Source organism: Nannobrachium achirus, assembly GCF_963921795.1.
Source record: "Nannobrachium achirus genome assembly, chromosome: 3".
NCBI classification, from domain to species: domain Eukaryota; kingdom Metazoa; phylum Chordata; class Actinopteri; order Myctophiformes; family Myctophidae; genus Nannobrachium; species Nannobrachium achirus.
In genome coordinates this window covers 32,821,325-32,830,760 of record NC_137812.1, presented here as the reverse complement: position 1 = coordinate 32,830,760, position 9,436 = coordinate 32,821,325, and positions in this window count along the sequence as shown.

The window sequence follows — 9,436 nt, the reverse complement described above, 5'->3', positions numbered from 1 at the left end:
CAGGAAGTGAGTTATGGACAAAATTCAAAATGGCCGCCTAAACTGTTGACCGTTGACTCAAAAGACACCAAAAGAATCTCCAAAAAGTATAAGATTTGGCACACATGTCCCTTGGGTCATCCTAAGACATCCTAGAAGGGGTGCCCAAAAAAATCTTAAACAGGAAGTGAGTTATGGACAAAATTCAAAATGGCCGCCTAAACTGTTGACCGTTGACTCAAAAGACACCAAAAGAATCTCCAGAAAGTATAATATTTGGCACAAATGTCCCTTGGGTCATCCTAAGACATCCTAGAAGGGGTGCCCAAAGAAATCTTAAACAGGAAGTGAATTAATGACAATATTGAAAATGGCCGCCTACAGTGTTGGCTATTGCCTCAAAAACCTATAGAATCTCATAGAGGCATACACTTTGGCATATGTGTCCCTTGGGTCATCCTAAGACAACCTAGAAGGGGTGCCCAAATAAATCTGAAACAGGAAGTGAGTTACTGACAAAATTGAAAATGGCCACCTACAGTATTGGCGATTTACTCAAAAGACAACTTAAGAATCTCATAAAAGCAAAAAACTGGGCACAAATGTCCCTTGTGTCATCCTAACACATACTAGTAGGGTTTTCCAAAATAATCTGAAACAGGAAGTGAGTTATTGACTAATTTAAAATGTCCACCTACAGTGTTGACAGATGAAGCAAAGACACCTTAATGAATGTCATAAAGGCATGAAGTGGTACAAATGTCCCTTGAGTCTTGAGTGATCTTAACGCATCCTACAAGGGGTGCCCAAATAAGTTTTAACCAGGAAGTGAGTTTTTGTCTGACCATGACCATGCACCTAAAGCAGTTGACACAAAAGAAAACATAAAGGGAAATTATTTGGCATGTACTGTACAATAAGTGTTCCTTATTATATCCCAGAAGGGGTTATTTATTTGTTTGGGAAGGGACCATATTGAAGAAATTTGGCTGTTTAAACAGTTGACAACTGCACAGTCTGCATAAACCTGGTGTATTTTCAAGTCTACTTTCTGTGTACACTGACACTGATGCGAACCCTACATCTTTGGCAGCCTCTAGCTAGCAAGAGTGTCCATAGGTGTCCATGAATCAGCAACGCATCCATATTTTTCAGGAGATGGTAGAGATTGCAGGTTTCTGGACCAAATGCCAGATTGGTAAACTGCCCAATTTGAATGTTGTAGCAGTGCAACCTGTAGGAATGATTTCCATTGAGAGACAATTTTGAGCTAACAGGTCCCTCCTTATCATTGACATTTTCAATGTCAGTTGTCTTGTCATACAGAACACAGGTGTATATTTCAAGCACTGTAAAACTGTTTGATTTCTGGGTGAACGCTTCAAAAGGATTAACCATACAAATAAATAACCCCTTCTAGGATAATAAGAAGTACTCAATATGTACCAACTTTTATAGGCTTTTATGAAGTCCCTTTTTGGGCAACCCTTGTAGGATGTGTAGAGATCACCCAAGGGACATTTGTACCACATTGCATGCTTTTATGAGATTCTTTAGGTGTCTTTGCTTCATCTGTATGCGGCCATTTTTTTATTTAGTCAATAACTCACTTCCTGTTTCAGATTATTTTGGGCACCCCTTCTAGGATGTCTTAGGATAACCCAAGGGACATGTATACCAAATTGTATGCTTTTATGAGATTCTTTAGTTGTCTTTTGAGTAAATCGCCAATACTGTAGGCGGCCATTTTCAATTTTGTCAGTAACTCACTTCCTGTTTCAGATTTCTTTAGGCACCCCTTCTAGGATGTCTTAGGATGACCCAAGGGACATGTGTGCCAAATCTTATACTTTTTGGAGATTCTTTTGGTGTCTTTTGAGTCAACGGTCAACAGTTTAGACGGCCATTTAGAATTTTGTCCATAACTCACTTCCTGTTTAAGATTTTTTTGGGCACCCCTTCTAGGATGTTTCAGGATGACCAAAGGGACATGTGTACCAAATGTCATGCTTTTTGGAGATTATTTTGGTGTCTTTTGGGTCAACGGTCAACAGTTTAGGCGGCCATTTTGAATTTTGTCCATAACTCACTTCCTGTTTAAGATTTTTTTGGGCACCCCTTCTATGATGTTTTAGGATGACCCAAGGGACATGTGTACCAAATTTGGTGCTTGTATCCAACGCGTAATGGTTTGACCATTTTTTGCCCTTATTTCCCCCTACTACTAGTCGAAGGTGGGGAGATGGAACATGTGCCCCAGGCCACCTTGGTTTATCATCTTTAAGGAGGGCAGAATTAAAGCAATTAATTGTCTGACTATTATCTGACCCTTATCTGACTACAGTGAAAGACCCCATGACCAACATTCAGTGCTGAGTGGTGGTTGATGATACCATTAGGGGAGATATTGAAAGATAAACAGGTTCCTTTCAGACAATTTTTTTTATTCACTCACTGCTGTATATAGAGGCATATACAGTATATATACACAGGCAAAGAAAGGAAATCACAATGGTCTTGTTTTGGAAGTGCTGCATCACTGGATCAATGCAGTCTATAGGATAGGCTGTGTCTTTTAAACATTCTCTGACATTCTGTGTGTGTCTCTCTCTCTCTCTCTCTCTCTCTCTCTCTCTCTCTCTCTCTCTCTCTCTCTCTCTCTCTCTCTCTCTCTCTCTCTCTCTCTCACACACACACACTCTCTCTCTGTGTGTGTGAGAGAGAGAGAGAGAGAGAGAGAGAGAAAGAGAGAGAGAGACATACCCATGTACAGTATGTGCATGACTGTGTCAGCTTCCTTTGGCTCTAAACTATTGACTACGGTATCTGAGCAAGGACAGAGTTGTAGGAGCAGGCATATCACTTACCAGCCTCATTCTTGTTCTGAGGTCTGTATAGTATCACTGTTGCAGTTCAGGTTTGTTGTGGTTTGGATTTGGCACACTGGGCTGTTGGCTATTTGTCTGGTCGTTTATTAGTTTGTTGTCACTGTTGCCCTGAAAGTTTCCAGGATTCCTTTAATAATCTGTGTGTACAAAGGGGGTCATGATGCCACCCTTCTAGAGTCTGACCCTTGTTTTATTATCACCCTCAAATGGTACTAGAGATGCAGTTGCTGGCTGCTACCTCTGTACTAATCTGAGTTCCCATAGGTTTTAGCCAGCTCTCGCATTCAAATGGGAGACCTCCGTACAGGTTGGCACGCTAGACAACAGATTATTATATAGTGTATATAATTAATGGCAAACTGGGGGTCCATGAAATTAAAAAGGTTGAGAAGGCCTCTTACCCTCAACCAGGGCTTGACATTAAGGCTTGTCCTGTTGTCCGGGACCGGGGCAACTAATAAATCAAGTTTTTAAGTTCATTAAAAATGTACCTGTCTGTTAGACAAGTGGCTCTTGGGTTCTCTTTTTCTGTGACCCTCTAAGCAGCTTTGGACTGACGATACTATGGAGATTGAAATGTCACATTTCTATCCGGACAAGTGATTTTTGTGCCTCGACAATTAGGAAATGTACTTGTCTCAAGGACAAGTGCCTCAAAAAGTTAATGTCAAGCCCTGCCCTCAACCTCCCCTCGTCCCCCCTGTGCTCAACTCTGACCACTTTAGCAGCAATCAGCTGGGTGAAGATGAAGATTTAATTTCACCTGTGGGATCATATAGGTCTGATTGTTTTATTCATTAGTGTGGTTGCCTACCAGGGCAACACACTATAGTACTAGTGCTACTTTATTTCTTTCTTTCTGGATAAACTTCTAGCCAATCAGGAAGCAGCATTCTTGGTGACGTCACCATTATAGAGTACCGGTAAGTCCATTGAGTTCAATGGGGACTGGTGCTAGCTTGAGGATTGGTCAGGCTTCACATGACAATTTTGGCTATCCAGACAATAAATAGGAAAACACACCCGCAATTTCCCAGAATTGCATCTTTCTAGTTCTAGAGACATACACTATTTTCAGAGGTAATTTGATCTCACATAAACAAGTTCAGACTTTGCACATCCATGGAAAAAGTACAAGCATTGTTGGGGTATTGTACGCTTTGTAATACGAGCCAAAGGGAATGATTTACAATGAGGTGTGCGTGGATACTGTCTCTTCAGGAGTATGATTAACCACATGAACCCTCTCATCCCTATTCTGAGCATGTCATAATTGGCGAACCATCAGTGAATATACACTTGGCAAAGATAGCAGATCTACAAATAGGCTTCGTGTTGTGAGTTTGCATCGTAGATTGGCGTAAAACAAAGTATGTAGGTAAGGGTTTAAGTGGTTATCAACGTGTAATAATAGTTCTTTTTTTTAATGGCAGATTTGAAAACCGGTTGTGAAATCCATTGAGGCACTTGGCTGTTGTGATATCAGGTTTAATGAACACTGACACCCTCAAACAATCATCTGGTAACATGCTGTCCCTGGCACTACTTCACCAATGTCAAAGGTATTGCAAAATTATGGGAGTAAACAGTATCAGTTTCTCATCTCTATTTCAGGCCATAACATTGCCACCCTGCATAAAAGTGGTAGTGTTGATTTAGAGTCACATCAGCTTCCACTTTTTGGCTTCATTTATTCTGAATTAAAATGTGTTTCATCATTCAAAATATCTCTGTAATTAAACTCATTTTATTAATGTTGACCTATGGTCATTTCAGAATCAAGTTTTATTACAAAAGCAGAAAATAGAGGGGAAAAAAGGGGGGAACAGAACGCATAGTCTTTTTACAAGTCTCGAGTAGCAGCCGTCTGAAGGTGACTTTTCAGACCAATTTTGAAGGAGGCTAGGAATTTGCACTCCTTTAAGGCCTGCGGTAGGGTGGTTGTTGTTGGTGGTATGGCTGGAGAACGAATTAGAGCATTCTTTAGTGTTAAATCTGGGTTGAACATAATTAGTGGAGCTGCCTCTGGTGTTGTGATTGTGGACATCCCTGATGTTTTGGAAGTAGTTTGTCAGGTACTGTACATGGGTATCTTTGAGGTGTAGTGTACTGTATCCTGTACACCAGGCCCATTGCAAGATGCTGTGTCAGCTACTGTGACCCACCCCGCACTTATGTGGTGATAAGCGGTGAGGTGGGCCCGAAAAAGAAGACCAAGCTCAACCCTAATCAGTTTGTTCTGGGCTGTTTGGAGCTTTAACTTTAAGGCAATTAGGGCATCGCGATACCATACAAGGATTCCATAATCAATGAGGGGCCCAATAAGTGCACCTCCTAGTCTTTCGAGTCTTCCGAGTCTTTCGTGTTTTACTATTGACCAGCAGGGCAACCCTCTGCAAGAAACACATTTTGTTGGATGAAAATGACCTTCTGGAGGTCCAGCATGACTATCCCGCAATAACCTCGCGTTTGATGTAATCATTCAAATAGAGGAGGCATGTGTCTGTGGAATGGGATTCTCGGAAGCCAGATTGTAACTCGTAAATAAAAAATCACACCCGTGTGAAGTGGAGCTGTGTGTGTGTGTGTGTGTGTGTGTGTGTGTGTGTGTGTGTGTGTGTGTGTGTGTGTGTGTGTATGTGTGTGTGTGTGTGGATCATGTGTACCGATTTTTGTGACATTTGAAGAAAATATGTAGGAAAAGGAGGAAAAAGGGTGTTTTGGAGAAAATTCAAGATGGCGGAAAATCTATCATGGCGCAAATGGGCGTGGCCTATATGGGGAGATGCGTCATGACCCAAGGAATCCAGGGAAAAAATATTTTTAATTTTCCGACCTACGGTTCAAGAGTTACAGGCCAAAACGTAAAGTGGGGTGTTATGGCGCCACCATGCGGCCAAATGACACAATTATTTTTTATTTAATCCTTGAAATCATTATGAACCTCCTCTCCAAGTCTTGAAACTCTAGCCCCTATGGTTTGCGAGAGACAAATAATTGAATGTGAGTTTTTGCGATTCCCATTATAAGTCAATGGGGAAAATTAATTCACTAATAAATTAATATCAATTAAACTATTGAACCTTTCTCTTAGCAAGTTACTAGCCCACGATTCCCGAGTAAGCCGGTCGATTTGACATATGGCGCGAGTGTGTGGTGGCAAAACTGTGGGACTAGTAGCGTGCCGAAGTTTAGGAAGTTCAGGCTACATACAGACACACACACACACAGACAGACCCACACAGCCACGTATAGGGAGCCTGTGTTCCACACAGCTCCAAAAAGTGATTATGATGCTCAGATGCTGTAAATAACTACTACAAGTTATCCTCAACAGCACTGTGATGTAATCCTTTTGAGAGATTAGAGAGTGATTAATGTGTATCATTGTTCTGTACTGTATTGTGTAATGTGTTTTACTGGTATAATCTGATATGCCAGGATTCCTTCAGTCCTTTTCCATGGCTACACACTCAGTGGCTGAATTGAGTGTAACTGCTCTCACCTGACATACCCTTTTTTGGCATTTAAGCTCACAATGTGTTGCGATGTGATGCATTGTGAGCTTATAGATCGACTAGTTTCGCTATTTGTCATACAACAAAGTATATACCGGTAGGTCAAGGCAATGGGTTTTGGATGTGTGTGTTTCAAACACCATCATGGAAGAACTCTATTTCAAGACAGTTTCCAGTTAGAGGGGCAGCAAATCATGTGCTGAAGGATTTGCACCTAAATTAAGAACAGGAAAGTCTTAGTCATATACACACTACAGTTCATATGGTTAGTCCATTCAGGGAACTTGGACCATCTGGGGAACATTTGTCGGCAATGCCATTCCAATTGCCCTAAATGCATCTCCTCTCCATTCAGGCTTAGTGACTGGGAACACTCTCATTGGATATGTCCCAGAAAACATCTGCCCCATTAGAGAACAGAGATCTGCCAATTAAATTACAATAACGTACACAAATCGCTTATAGTAGCGGAAGGCAGTTTGGGAAACAGATGGACTGTAGTTGCTATAATGACAAAATGGGCTAACTTGCAGACCCAACATTCTCCCAGACCTCACAGAGTTAATGGGCAACTGTTCCCATCGCAAAGATAGATGAACATAAACCCACAGAGTTATTTGTGCCCTGTCACATTCAACAAAGTATGACTCAGGCAAAGTGTTGCGTAACCTCTTGGAGCTCAGCTTTCATCCTGTAACATACATACATTTGTGTAAATGTCAAGACATCACAAAGGGTGCAGGATAATGTATTATGGGTGGTACTGAATGAATAGCTTGCTTGCCTGTCATATCACTCCATCTTCTGGTGGTTGTTGTTGTTGTTTTATCAGTTTGCCTCCAGGGATTAAAAAGAGTAGTCTATCTAAAGCATCAGGAAAATACATAACTCATTCTCCAGGGGGTGACTGAAGAAATGTTAGTGTGTGTGTGTGTGTGTGTGTGTGTGTGTGTGTGTGTGTACACGCGCGCGTGTGTATGTGTATTTTAAATAATAGCTTACATCTGGTATTCATTTTTATTTTCCCAGAAAAAAATCACACCCAGTGTGAAATGAGCAGGGCTATTTATGGGTTAATTTCATTAAGTGTCCCGCAAAGCTTGGACAATGTGACCCTGGGCGTACAACAAACTTTGAGCGTTTTGTGCCAAGATGTAGGCCAGATGTAGGCCACGCTTCGTGTCCCGGACAAAGCCAGATGTTGGAGTTTAGCTCCTTCCAGGAGCACCGCTCAAAAACCTATTTTTATATCCTTTCCCCCTCTCTCTTTACAGGTTTAATAAAATTATCTTTGGTTACACAAAATGATATGGGGGAGATATGGGTGTTTTTTTTTATATTTATTTTGGGCTTTATTGGTATGGTAGGGCTGCCTCACGCTGCAGAAACAGGAGATAGACTAGACTCCTGCCCTATATGGCCCTCATGGCTCGGCAAGGGACAGCAAATCGCCATACCGGTACATCAATCGTAGTTTGTAAATCAAACACACTTTATGCATGGAGCATGCATGCCATTGCCAGCGTGTAGGCTAGAGGGAAGGGGTGATGGTGATGTTTATATGGACTGAGTGTTTTGGGTTTTTTCTTCTTGTGGGGGGAGGGGGTATTCAGAGGGTGCTGCTTACAGTACAATAGTGCTGTCTGTTCCTGTGGACAGTGAGAGCTTGGATGCACTTGGGCAAAGGCTCTGCACAATGCAATAACTGTGTTCTACATCGATACCAGTTTAGAGGAGACCAGAAGATGCACACAGAGCGTGGTAACTGCCACAGATGTGACTTAGGTGGTGAATTTGATACTTTTCACAACTAAGAACACACTCAAATCCATTTCACATCATGTAGTATATCATGCACATATGCACAATATGCTCTATAAGCACAACCGAGACAGACACAATGGGTCCATGACGAAGCCACCATGTTGTGCTAGCTCTCTCTCGCTCTCTCTCTCTCTCTCTCTCTCTCTCTCTCTCTCTCTCTCTCTCTCTCTCTCTCTCTCTCTCTCTCTCGCTCCCCCATATCTCATTTGATAACATGACATATGACATAATTTAAAACATATGACATTTTCCTTTGAGCGAGGTCTTCTCTCGTATACGACTAAGTGCATGTGAGTTTCCCTGCCTGAGTGCATGTCTGAGTGCATTACATCTGTACCAGTCTCCTTGCATGACTCACCTTTTTGGAGCCTGGCCTGCATTCAGTGACATTGCACTTGTTCTATTAAATGACATCAGGGCCCATGAAGAATGTTTTTATTTTATTTCTTATCACGTGAATCATCTATACTGAGTAGACCTAGTTGAGTATACTAGTTGACCTGAGTTTGCTCTGTAGGCCTGTTTGTCAGACCTTTTTCCAGTGTCTGTTCTGGCCTGGCCGGCCTAGTGCGTATCGTCGAGGACCCAAGGGACTGATGCACTGATCGAGTGGGAAGTCACTCAGTTGGATCGATGCTCCCTTCTGGCTTCCAAACTGTGGAGCAACCTCCCCATTGCAGTTAGAACTGCAGTCTGCAGACTCACCCAATCTTCTGCTGTAATCTTAAGACTCACCTCTTCAGACTCCACCTTAGCCTGTAGCAATTGTCTAGCCTTGACGACCATGCAGTCTTATGCAAAGGTTAAAATGTAATTTTAGATCTTCTTCTTTCGTGTATCATCATAGCATGTTATTTAGACCCATGCTCTGACATCATGCTCTGATGTCACTGTGATGTCAGGGGAACCACTCTAACAGAATGGGTTTGTCGCTCTGACATCAAGCTCTGGCTTCACTGTGATGTCATCAATATTAATGATGCCCTGTTGGAGAGATTCCTGTGATGCCAGGGGGAACAAATCCCTTATGACCATATATGAACTAGGTATGGAGATCCCTGTGATGCCAGGGGAACAACTCCCTTTTATGCCCATATATGGAGATCCCTGATGTCCACATCCCTGATGTCCACAACCCTGATGTCCACATCACCGTGGCGCGAGTAGTTATAGCTATAGTTATATATAGAGACAGAGAGAAAGGCAGCTGCTGTTCGGACGCAAGAA